Raw genomic sequence first — 12,692 nt, 5'->3', positions numbered from 1 at the left:
ATGGAAGGCATGCAGAGGCAGACATTTTCAGTGCAATCCTGTTGCTCTGAAATCTCTAGTTATTTCGCTTCTCCTCTTCCTTCTCCCTTCTCCCTTCCCTCGCCTTCAGCCCTATACAAAAACCCCCGATGCGCAGCCTTCGCTACCTTTTTCATACTCGTACACTGACATAGAATGCATGTATGCAAGTGTGGGGCTCGGGGTCAAGTTCTGCTCTTTGGGGTTGCTTTGCAAAAGTGGGGCTCTTATTAGCACCCACGTCCATTTCTTCTTTTTCTCACGCAAAACTAAAATCCCCCAGGGAAACCCTTCCAAGTCTTTGAATGGCTGCATAATGTCTCCTGGCTGCGGGATTTTACTGTTTCCAGGCATGGTGGTGGGGGTGGGGGTGGGGGTGGTGGTGGTGTTTTATTTGTTTTTGTTTTGTGTGACATTATGAATAATCTACAGTAAACATCCGGGGACATCTCTCCTCTTGTTTCTCTTTTTGTCCTTACTGCTGACTCCCTCACAGTGGCTGGTTTCCTGGTGCATTTTTGTGGGTTTTTTGTTTGTTCGTTTATTGATTTTAGAGATAGAGGAAGGCAGAGAGAGAGAGAGAGAGAGGTTTGTTGTTCCACTTATGCATGCATTCATTGGTTGACTCTTGTATGTGCCCTGGCTAAAGGTCGAACCTGCAACCTTGGTGTGTGGGGATGACGCTCTAACCACCTGAGCTGCGCGGCCAGGGCTCCTGTGCATTCTGTGACTCAGGTTGCTCAAGTTGGACAGGCATCCTGGGGCTGTGTGACCAGGCTGGACTGAAGGTGTGTCCCTCCAAAGAGGTGTTACTTTTGCTTCTACCAGGTGTCCCAAGGAGTTACTAGTCAGCAGTAGCATTTTTTAAAATTGTGGTAAAATATTCATAACATTTCCATCTTAACCATTTTTTTTTTTACTATTTTTAATCCTCACCCAAGGATGTTTTTATTGACTTTAGAGAGGGAGGAAGGGCGAGGGAAAGAGAGAGGGAGAGAAACATCGAGCCCACAATCTGGGTATGTGCCCTGACCGGGAATCAAGCCTTCAAACTTTCGAGATGACTTTCCAACCAACCGAGCCCAGGGGCCAGGGCAGGAGGAGCTTTTATGTTCATTTCCTGGCCTGGAGACTCTAGGATCACATGAGTCGTGTCAATTTGATCCCAAATCCAAAAGAAGGCAGGTGTGTGGTTATGAATTCCCCCAAAGAGGCCTTCCTTTTCCCCAGCCAGACCCAGGCCAGCGCAGACAAGCTTTCTCCTCTGCCTTTGCTGGGGGGTGAATCTTTTCCCAGCCTCACTTTCACTGGCGGGTTAAACCCTCCAGGGTCCCAAGTGTATGTGGGGGGTCTCAGTGCTCCCTCTCTGCTTCAAGGAGGCTCAAAACGTGGTCCCTTATCCCCGTGGCTATTCAAACCCAAGCCCCTGGGTTATCCAGACCAGGGAAGAGCCCTCGAGGCCGGCCAAGCAGCCTGGCTCCCTCCCCAGGCAGGCTTCCTTTACATCTCCTGCCCAGGGGCTGTCCTTATTTCCATGCAGCTCAGCTCTGCAGAAAAAGTGCACTGATGCCCTGGCCAGTGTGCTCAGTGGTTAGAGCATCACCCCGTGCGCCGAATGGTCATGGGTTCAATTCCCAGTCAAGGACACGTACCTGGAGAGAGACCAAGATGGCGGCATAGGTAAACACCGGAGACTGCTGCCGCAAACAACCACTTCAAAAATACAACTAAAAGACGGAACGGACATCACCCAGAACCACAGGAAAGCTGGCTGAGGAGAGACTCTTCAACTAGAAGGAAAAATAACAGCACACCGAGGCTCAGAGGAGGCGCAGTGTGGAAAATACTCAGGTGCGGAGGTGCGCGCGCAAAGCGGGCTGGTGGCTGAGAGCGCGGTTGTCGTTTTCGGTCAGGGGGGAGTCTCAGACTCTGAGCTCCAGATACGGGCGAATCGCTGGGGACTCGGACCCAAACGGGAGAAGCGGGAGTGTCTGGCATCAGTTGGAAGGCAGCTTTCCCTCCGAGGTTTGCAGCGGTTCCGGGGGTTCTGAGAAGCAGAGCCTCTGGGAACGGGACTGAGAGGGGCCATAACCGCTCCCTCCGCCCGCCCGCCCTGTTGAGCCCGCCCCGCCCAAGCCCTGCGCAGAGCCATTTGCCAGATCGCCTCAGGCAAAGGCTAGATTAGCACCTCCCCAGAGGACAGAAGTTTTCCGCGGCAGACACAGCTGATTCACACAGCCAGTCGGCCTGGTGGTCAAATCCCTCTAGTATTAACTACAACAATCAAGGCTCAACTAGAACAAGACTGCGCACAAAGACCACTAGGGGGTGCACCAAGAAAGCATAAAAAATGCGGAGACAAAAAAACATGACAGAAATGGAGGATATAGAGCTAAAAATCGCAATTTTGAGGGCTTGCAAAAATGTGCTAGAAGCTGTCAATAAACTTGAGGAGAGAGTCACGAAAACTAATGAGACCCTCGATGCTATGATAAAGAACCAACTAGAAATTAAGCATACACGGACTGAAATAAAGAATATTATACAGACACCCAATAGCAGACCAGAGGAGCGCAAGAATCAAGCCAAAGATTTGAAATGCGAAGAAGCAAAAAACACCCAACCGGAAAAGCAAAATGAAAAAAGAATCCGAAAATACGAAGATAGTGTAAGGAGCCTCTGGGACAGCTTCAAGCGTACAAACATCAGAATAATTGGGGTGCCAGAAGATGAGAGACAGCAAGATATTGAAAACCTATTTGAAGAAATAATGGCAGAAAACTTCCCCCACCTGGTGAAAGAAATGGACTTACAGGTCCAAGAAGCGCAGAGAACCCCAAACAAAAGGAATCCAAAGAGGACCACACCAAGACACATCATAATTAAAATGCCAAGAGCAAAAGACAAAGAGAGAATCTTAAAAGCAGCAAGAGAAAGAGACTCAATTACCTACAAGGGAATACCCATACGACTGTCAGCTGATTTCTCAACAGAAACTTGGCAGGCCAGAAGGGAATGGCAAGAAATATTCAAAGTGCTGAATACCAAGAACCTACAACCAAGAATACTTTATCCAGCAAAGCTATCATTCAGAATTGAAGGTCAGATAAAGAGCTTCACAGATAAGGAAAAGCTAAAGGAGTTCATCACCACTAAACCAGTATTATACGAAATGCTGAAAGGTATCCTTTAAGAAGAGGAAGAAGAAAAAGGTAAAGATACAAATTGTGAACAACAAACATGCATCTATCAACAAGTGAATCTAAGAATCAAGTGAATAAATAATCTGATGTACAGAATGAACTGGTGATTATAATGAATCAGGGACATAGAAAGGGAATGGACTGACTATTCTTGGCGGGGAAAGGGGAATGGGAGATGCGGGAAGAGACTGGACAAAAATCGTGCACCTATGGATGAGGACAGTGGGTGGGGAGTGAGGGCGGAGGGTGGGGCGGGAACTGGGAGGAGGGGAGTTATGGGGGGGGAAAAAAGAGGAACAAATGTAACCTGAACAATAAAGATTTAATTAAAAAAAATAAAATAAAATAAAATAAAAATAAAAAAAAGGACACGTACCTGGGTTTTAGGTTCGCTCCCCGCCCCCTGGTTTGGGTGCATGAGGGAGGCAACCAGCCGATGTGTCTCTCTCACATCAATGTTTCTCTCTCCCCCCACCCCCCACCCCCCCATTCTCTCTGAAAAGCAATGGGAAAAAGATCCTCTGGTGAGGATTAATGAAAAAAAAAAAAGTGTGCTGATGGTTTTGTACCCTAAGTTTCTACATGTTTTATAGAGTTTTCCCTCGAAACTATCAAATCTTCTATCTTGCTAAAAGGAAATACCCCTTACCTTTCTTTTTCCTTGTATTGGTTTTTAGCCGTAACTTTTCATGGGCTCCTGCCTAATTTGGGCCAATGGAACTAGCGCTCGGCGTTCACCGGGCACAGCCCCAGTGGACACACAGGAGCTGCTCAGTGGAAACTCGTAGAAGGAGGGGGAAACAGCCGGAGCGCCCAGTGTGGCGGGCATGGCCACGGAGAGGGCGCTGCCTCTGCTTCAGGGATGTTTGGGCTCATAAAACCCGGGTCGATAACCTCGGCAGTGGCCCCGAGGCAGCTGGGACTTCCTCAGCTGGGCTAAGCGGACTAGGGGACGATGAGGAGGAGAGTAATCATAATAACAGCTAATGTTAGTTCCTCTGTATCATTTAATCCCTGCACCCCGCACACAAACACCAGCAGCCGTGAGGAATCCTAGCCCTCATTTTAAAGATGAGGAAACCGAAACTCAGAAAGCTCAGTGACTTGCCCAAGGCACAGCTGGCCAGTGGGAGGGCAAGTGTTGCATCCAAGTATGTCTGACCCAAAGCCCTTGCTGATAACCCTAGGCCAGAGGACGGCCTGAAGGCAAAGGGAAAAGAGCACATTCCCGGACCCAGCAGCCTGGGCGGCTGGCAGAGCCTGACTATAAGGACAGGGAGGCCTGCCGAGGGCAGGGAGCCCACAAGAATGTGGAGCAGGAGGGGGTGACCTGAGCACCCAGCAACGTCAGGGTCAGAACCCAGAGGCTGCACGCTCGGCCCCGGGCCCGAGCCAGCCAGGGCAGGCCACTCTGGCTGCAGCTCAGGGCCGCTGGGCATAGGAAGGAGCCACTGCTCTTCACCGCAGCTGGGTTTGCCTCTTCCTGGGTGCTGGGACCCTGCAGAGGCAATAAAATGCTATGGCTTCAGAGCCCCAGTTTTCTCATCTGTAAAGTGGGAGTGAATTTCACAGTTATTGGCCCTGGGCCTGGTCAGTGGTATCGTACCACATGCATGACACACACAGACAGTAACAGCTCCACCCTCATTGCAACTGGACACCCACATGGCTGGGGATGGATGGAGGGCAGCACACAGGTGGCTGCAGGGCATCCACTGGCTCTGGTGTCTGAGACAAAGGTGTAAATGCAGTGCCAGAGCCCTAGCCGGTTTGGCTCAGTGGATAGAGCTTCAGCCTGCGGACCAAAGGGTCCCAGGTTCAATTCCAGTCAAGGGCATGTACCTTGGTTGCAGGCTCCTCCCCGGCCTGTGCCCTGGTCAGGGCCCATGCAGGAGGCAACCACGATGTGTTTGTCTCACATCAATGTTTCTCTCTGTCGTTCCCTCTCTCTCTCAGTCTCCCTAAAATCAATGGGTGAGGATTGAAAAATATCCTTAGGTGAGGGAAGAAAGAGAGAGAGAGAGAGAGAAAGAGAGAAAGAAAGAAAGAAAGAAAGAAAGAAAGAAAGAAAGAAAGAAAGAAAGAAAGAAAGAAAGAAAGAAGGAAAGAAAGAAAGAAACGGGGTGCCAGAGAGCCCAGTCCACATCTAGGAGAGCCACCTCCAACCTTGGGAGGGAAACCCAGGCAAGAAGCCGACTTGGCACAGGTCTGCCACTCAGACACCTGGCTCCCAGCAGCTCACTGCCTTCCCCTGGCTGCTCATCACAGCCTGTCCCGACCATGGCCCTTCTGTGCCTCTGGGGCGCCCTGGCCACTCTCCTGACAGTGCTGGTCTCTGTAAGGACAGATCCCTTTTCTCCTGAGGTCAGCCGAACAAGGTTAGACTTGTCCCCAGAAGAATGTGTCTAAGAAACTAGAGAGGAAACAAAACCAAGAAATTAAAATGCAGCCACCTGCAAACAAGAGAACTTCCAAGTCCTTATTCTGATAAGAATCTGGCCCCAGACTGGCCTGGCAGCCTCCTCGCGCTGCCTCCTCACCTCCTCCTCCTCCTCTCCGCCCTTCCAGAACCTGCTTCCTCTCGCCTTGAGCGGCATCAGCCCTTCCCCTGCCCCTCGCCAGGATCAGCTTGAGCTCCTGGAAAACTCAACTGGCTCCAGAGAGTTCTCCTTGGGCCCCCACTCTCCCATAAGGAGAATACCTCCCGGCAGCGTTTCTGAAACGTCTGAGGATGTAGCCAGTGATGGCAACTGCGGGGAATGTGAGCTCCATGACAGCAAGACTTCCCTTTGTTTTCTGCCCCCTCTTCTGTGCCTGGCCCATGGTAAATGCTCATGATGTTTGTTGGATGAATGGTAACTATGAATATGAGCTTGAGTGTGTACATATAATCTCTAGAAAGACCCATAAGAGCCCAGTATCAGTGATGGTGTTCGGATAGATGAAAATAGAGGCCTAAGGAAGGAGATATGGAGAGGAAGCTACTCTTTACTGTAAACCAATCTGTATTTCTTGATGTTTATTTTTTTACTGTGCATATATAGTAACTATTTGAAATTAAAAACATAAACCATTTACATTAGCACACAAAAAATGAAATGCTTTGGTATACATCTAGCAAAATATGTAGAAGAGCTCCATGAGAAAAACTATAAAACTCTGATGAAAGAAATCAAGGGATGTAGGAGGCAGTCAGAGCAGGAATGACGGGCCAGGTGCAGAGGGCCCCCGGGGGGAGAGTCCTGGGTGCCTAGCAATGGGCAAAACTACTCCCTTAAGGCAGGACCACATCTAGGCCTCAGCTGTGTTTCAGGTCCAGGCTCAGAAAAGCAGCAAAACCAGGTGGAATAATGCCATGGCCGACATCAGGACCAGCTGCAATGACTAATAACCCCCTTCCCTGGTACTGAGCCATCGGTGGGGACCACCACCCTGAGCCACACACCAGCCCTGAGCGACACACGGGAAAGATGATGAATATTCTATTGAGATCCTCTCCTGACACCTCAGATACAAGCCCGAGGGATGGAGGACCTGGTATGGCTCTCACTGTAGCATGCCCACGCCTCTCCCCACCCCTTCCTCCAGGAGCGCTTTCCTGGACTCTCTCTTTTCCCCCAAGCTCCACGGGCCCTTCTTTTGCCTCTGTCACGTGTTTCCTGAGCCCATTTCTTTTTTTTTTTTCTTTTTGAAAGATTTTTTTTATTGCTGATTGTATTACAGATATCTCTCGAGCCCACTTCTTCTAGGCTCACTTCTTCTACCTCTGTGACTTTCTAAACTTTCTCTTTTAGTTTGAATCTTGGCTCTGAATTTTTTCTTAGCCAGAACTCAAGTACCGAGATTGCTGAACCCAGATCCCTTCTGACTCCATCGGTCTAACACCTGGTGCGTTTTTCTCCTGCTAAGTGGAGAAGTAGTCCATGTTCATGGATAGGAAGACTCAATATTATTTAGATGTTTGCCCTCCTCAGCTTGAGCTATAGATTCAATGCCATCTCAATCAGAATCCCAGAAAGCTATTTTATAAGTATGTACAAACTGGTTCTAAAGTTTATATGGAAAGACCTAAAATAGCCAACACAATTCTGAAGAAAAATAAAGTAAGAGGACTGACACTACCTGACTTCAAGATTTCCTGTAAACCTACAGTAATCAAGACAGAATAGTATTGGCAAATGGTGCTGGAACAAAGTGGACACTGACATGCAAAAAAAAAAAAAAGAGCCCTGCTGCTGTGGCTAGAGTGTCAGCCAGTGCACAGAAGGGTCATGGGTTCAATTTCCGGTCAAGAGCACGTGTCTGGGTTGCATCCCTGGCCCCAGTCAGGGTGCATGTAGAAGGCAACCAATCAATGTGTCTCTCTCACATCTCTCTCTCTCTCTCTCTCTCTCTCTCCCTCCCACCCCCCACCTCCTTTCCAGTCTCTCTTAAAATCAAAGAGGGAAAAATATCCTCAACTGAGGATTAACAACAACAACAAAAAAGGAATCTGGACACTTACTATATCTTTTACAATAATTAATTCAAAATGGATCTTAGACATAAATATCAAAGGCAAATAATAAAATTTTAGAATATAACATAGGAGAAAGTTTAGGTGGCCTTGGGTTTGATGATGCATCTTTAGATACAACAAAAGCACAGTCCATGAAAAAAAAAAAGAACACTGTTAGACCTTACTAAAATTCAAAACTTCTGCTCTGCAAAAGACAGCTAAGAAAATGAAGAGAAAATATTTACAAAAGATGTATCTGATAAAGAACTTGGATCTAAAATATATTTTTAAAACTCTTCAAACACAGCAATAAGAAAACAAACAACCCAATTTAAAAATGAGCAAGATATCTGAACAGACATCTTGCCAAAAAGATAAGTGAATGACAAATAAGCAAATGAAAAGAGGCTCCACATCTTATGTCATTAAGGAATTGCACAGTAAAACAACAATGTGCACTACACACCTATTACTGTTTTGGCTAAAATCCAAAAGAACTGACATCACTAAATGCTAATAAGATTGCAGAATCCCACTGATTTGCTGGTGGGAACGCAAAAAAATACAATCTTTGGGAGATAGTTTGGCAGCTTCTTACAAGCTCAACATAGTATTACCATACAATCCCAATTGATATTTACCCAAGTGAGTAAATATAAACATGCACACATATCTCTAGAGCAGCTTCATTCATAATCACCCAAGACTGCAAGCAACCAAGACACCTCTCAACAAGTGCATGGATTGAAAAACTATAGTACATCCATATAATGAGACCTTATTCAGCACTTAAAAAGAAATGTGCTATCAAGCCACAAAAAGACCTGAATGAACCATAAATGCATATTCTAAGTGAGAGAAACCAACCTGGAAAGGCCCTGTACTGCATGCTTTCAACTAGATGGCATTTTAGAAAAGGCGAAGCTGCACAGACGGTATCGAGATCAGTGGTGGCCAGGGGCTGTGGGAAGGGAGGGTGGAGCAGTGGTGCACGGATGATCGGTGGGGCAGTCACACTCTGCTGTACAACTGTAACGGTGAAGACCACAGTAGTCACACTGTCATATATTAGTCAAAACCCCCAGAATGCACAACACCAAGGCTCCATCCTAACCTAAACTATGAATTTTAGTTAATAGTGTATTAATATCAATTCACCAATTGTTGTAACACACTAATAATACATGCAAGTAACAAGGGAGGCCGGCCGGTGTGGCTCCGTGGTTGAGTGTCGACCCATGAGGTCCCTGGTGTGATTCCCAGTCAGGGCACATGCCCGGGTTTCGGGCTCGATTCCTGGTGGGGGTGTGTAAGAGGCAGCCGATTGATGATTCTCTCTCATCATTTATGTCTCTCTCTCTCTCCCCTCTCCCTTCCTCTCTATGAAATCAATAAAAACATTAAAATGTTTATAACAAGGGTTACTATGCATCCACAGTGGGGTGGCTACATGGAACTCTCCATACTTTCTCCTCAAATTTTCTGTAAATCTAAATTGTCCTTTTAAAACAATCCATTAATTTTTTTTTTAAAGAAAGCTTACAAGGTATAAAATAAAAGGGATTCAGCCAATGTCATGGGCTTTGCAGACAGACAGTCTAGGGGGTCCGTCCCAAATCCTGACAGTCAAAACTCATGTTGCTGACATGACTTCTGCAGACAGGGAGAGCCTGGCCTTCTGGCTGGGAGGTGAACCAGGCAGGCAGGACCAGGAGGCACCTTCTGCAGAGACGACACCCAAAGGTTTCCCAGCCGCAGGAAGACGCTGGAAAGCACCTGGCCCCAGCCCAGCCTCTGCCGGGCCAGCTGCTCTGCTAGCCTATGTGCATGGAGCTTCCTGGGTCTGGGACAGCCCCTCCAAGGGGACAAGCAAGACGACTGACTACGTAGCCTGTGACTCAGTGCAGAGTGAGGAGCCACCACCCTGCCCTGGTAGGACCCTTCCACTGCAGGAGCCCGGGGAGCCCCTAATCACCTTCTTCATTCATAAAAATAGCACGACCACACCGAATTCCAGGGTGGCAGTGAGGGTACCAGGCAGCAGTGGGAGAGAAAGCGGAAATGTAGACTATTCCACCAAGCAGTGAGTGGCAGCAACATTACTGCTATCAGAACAGCAACACGGAGCCTCAAGGGCAGCAGCAGGGAGAAGGAACTATCCAGGCCTCTGAATACATAACCTCCTGAGCCTCGAGCCTCGGTCTTCTCATCTGCAGTGTGGGAATAACACAGTCCTTCACCCCCTGGGCTCTGTATGAACTCGGGGAGATGGTACCTGCCCGGGCTGAGCACTGCCTGGCACAGAGGGTGCCTTCCTAAGGTGTGAATGCCATCCCACTAACTGTGTCATCCTGGGCAAATGGCTGTCCCTGCCAGGGCTTCCTCTGTGACCCTGCTCAGATCCGAGGCCACAGGAGGCCGCCATGTTGCCACCATTAAGGAGAGTGTTGGTTGCCTTTTGAGCGCTTGACTATGGACTTGGACAAAGTGAATCGTGTGGCCGAGGTGTTGACACCCAGGGGGCTGGGTTGGAAAAAACACCGTTACAAAAAAGGCAAAACGAACTCAACAGCTTTGGGGAAGACGTTGAGCGCAGGAAGAGGGCGGCTAGAGAGGGTCCCATTTAACGAAAAGACCTGGAGGGTGTTGAATGACAGGAAGCCTGGCTCCCAATCATAGCCAGTGTTTTCTACACAATTATCCTTGAACCCTGGAGACCCCAGCAGTCAGGGCTCGGCTCACAGAGGTGCCAGCCAGAAAGAGGCGGAAGTGCTGACTCACGGCAGGGGAGGGGGCCACAGCTCTATCGGTACCTGTGAGGGTGTCAGAGGTTGGCCGGGGGCAGGGTGGCCAGGAGTGACCAGCGTGGGGAGGCAGATTTTGGAGATTTCCACCCTGCCTAGAGGGCTGGAGCCAAATGGTCTGGGTGCAAATCCCAGCTCTACCCCCTACTGGCTAGCCTTGGACAGGTGACTTAACCCCCGGGCATGGGTTCCCAGCTGTGAAGTGGGGATGAGAGTAGCAACCGCCACACAGGGTTGTGATGAGGACTGGAGATCAAGCCTGTTCAGCAGGTAGCACAGTGCCTGCCCAGAGGAAAAGGCACATCTGTTATCACTGTCACTTAGGGCAGGGCTGGCAGCAAGCCTTCCCACCTACCTACCCACTCGCTCTGATGTGGGTCCCACCGTTACACAGGCCTGTGCCATATAACTTTGCCTGGACTGGATCGGAGAGGTGCAGAGTCTAGGAGACCCTCTGGCTCCAACCTCTCACGCCGGAGTCTCTCTGCAGCTTGCCCCGCCTCTCCTTGCATGCCTCCACTAACAGGGAGCTCATCACCCCCATGAGGCAGCTGGCTCCACATTCAAGCAGCTCTGATCACAAGTTCTCTAGGCAGAGCCAAAATCTCCTCCCTGCAAACTGCCCCTTCCTGGAAGTGACTTTTCTGCCAGGGACTTTCCAATGTCTGGAATCCACCCACCCCACAAACGCCAGGAACCCTTGAGCAGGGCTCCAGGACGGCTCCCCAGAATCCCACCCTGAGCATCTCATGCAGAAAAGCACAAGTGACCCCCCCCCCGCCCCCCCCCCACAGGGACACACACACCCGCTCCACATCCCGGGTGGATGAGGCCGAAAGTCTTGCACTAATAATGGTGTCACTCGACCCTCACAACACCCCTGTGAGGCATGTACCATTTCTTTGCCCAACTTTTTAAAAACTGTGGTGAAATACACAAAATATAAAATCTTAACCATTTCTAAGTATGCAGTGAATTGTTGTGCAACCATCACCAACATCCATCTCCAGAACTCTTCATTTTGCAAAACTGAAACTCTAAACCGATTAGTAATAATTCCCTCATTCCTCCCCACCCCCCTCCCTGGAAACCTCCATTCTACTTTCAGTTTCTATAAATATAACAGCTCTAGGTATCTTATGTAAGTGGAATCACACAGGGCCCTGGCCGGGTAGCTCAGTTAGTTAGAGCGTCCTCCCGATAACACCAAGGTTTCGGGTTCGATCTCTGGTCAGAGAACATACAAGAAGCAACCAATGAATGCATAAGTATGTGGAACAAGTCGATGTTCCTCTCTCTCTCTCTCTCTCTCTCTCTTTCCCCCCTCTCTCTAAAAATCAATTTTTAAAAAGTAGAATCATACAGTATTTGTCTTTCTGTGTCTGGCTTATTGCACTCAGCATAATGCCCTCCAGGTTCATCGGTGTACTTTTTAAGGCTGAATAATATTCCATCGCATGCATACACCACGTTCTGTTTCTCCATTCATCTGCCAATGGACATGTGAGTGGCTTCTACCTTTAGGCTATTGCAAATAATGCTGCGGTGAACATCCGGTTCTTTGGGGTATATAATCGGAAGTGGGATTGCTAACCCATACGGTAGTTCTGCTGTTTAATTTTTTCAGAACTGCCGACCTGTTTTCTACAGTGTCTGCACCACTGCGCAATCCCGCCGACCATGCATAAGGCCCCGACTTCTCCGCCGGCTCCGCACCTGTTTGTTTGGCGTTTGTCTTCCTACCGTAGCCACCTTCCCGAGGTGAGGCTATATGGGGAGCGCCTCCTTTTACCCGACCTCACCGCCGGGGAAAGTGGGATGGACGGCCTGGGGCTGGCCCAAGGCTGTGACTGGCCCACGGTCGCTCGGTCGCTCCCTCGGGCAGCAGGTGGGAGCCTGTGCGAGCTTGGCCGGGGCTGTCTGCAGCCGACCCTGCTCTCACCAACCCCTCCCCGCACATCCCTGCTGTCCCGCCGGGCAGGGACCCACCTGGCGCCGCCACCTCCTCTGAGCTCCCGCGGGGGGAGGCGGGGACCCCATGGGGACCCCTCCCCTGCCCGGGGAGCAAGAAGAACCCCAGCCCCTGGACCTCTGGGACCCGGGCACCCTGAGACGACGGTTTCAGCAAAGGCCTTACCCTGCGGCCGGCAGAGCTGTGGGCCGGAGCCT

The 12,692-nt window shown here is 49.5% G+C and overlaps 1 protein-coding gene across 6 annotated transcripts in view; it reads right to left on the bottom strand.

Moving 5' to 3' along the window:
- Positions 1-12,692, bottom strand: part of IL34 (interleukin 34) — a 73,900-nt gene that overhangs the window by 54,143 nt on the left and 7,065 nt on the right. The window contains exon 1 of one of the 6 annotated variants that reach the window (XM_014536762.1): positions 12,661-12,692. The exons of the other annotated variants lie outside the window; for them this stretch is intronic. The gene's annotated coding sequence lies outside the window, so the exon portion shown is untranslated. The remainder of the gene's footprint in view (positions 1-12,660) is intronic. 6 annotated transcript variants of the gene reach the window in all.

This window comes from Myotis brandtii, unplaced genomic scaffold (genome assembly GCF_000412655.1).
Source record: "Myotis brandtii unplaced genomic scaffold, ASM41265v1 scaffold165, whole genome shotgun sequence".
In the NCBI taxonomy this organism is placed as follows: domain Eukaryota; kingdom Metazoa; phylum Chordata; class Mammalia; order Chiroptera; family Vespertilionidae; genus Myotis; species Myotis brandtii.
This window is presented reverse-complemented; position numbering and strand designations above follow the sequence as displayed.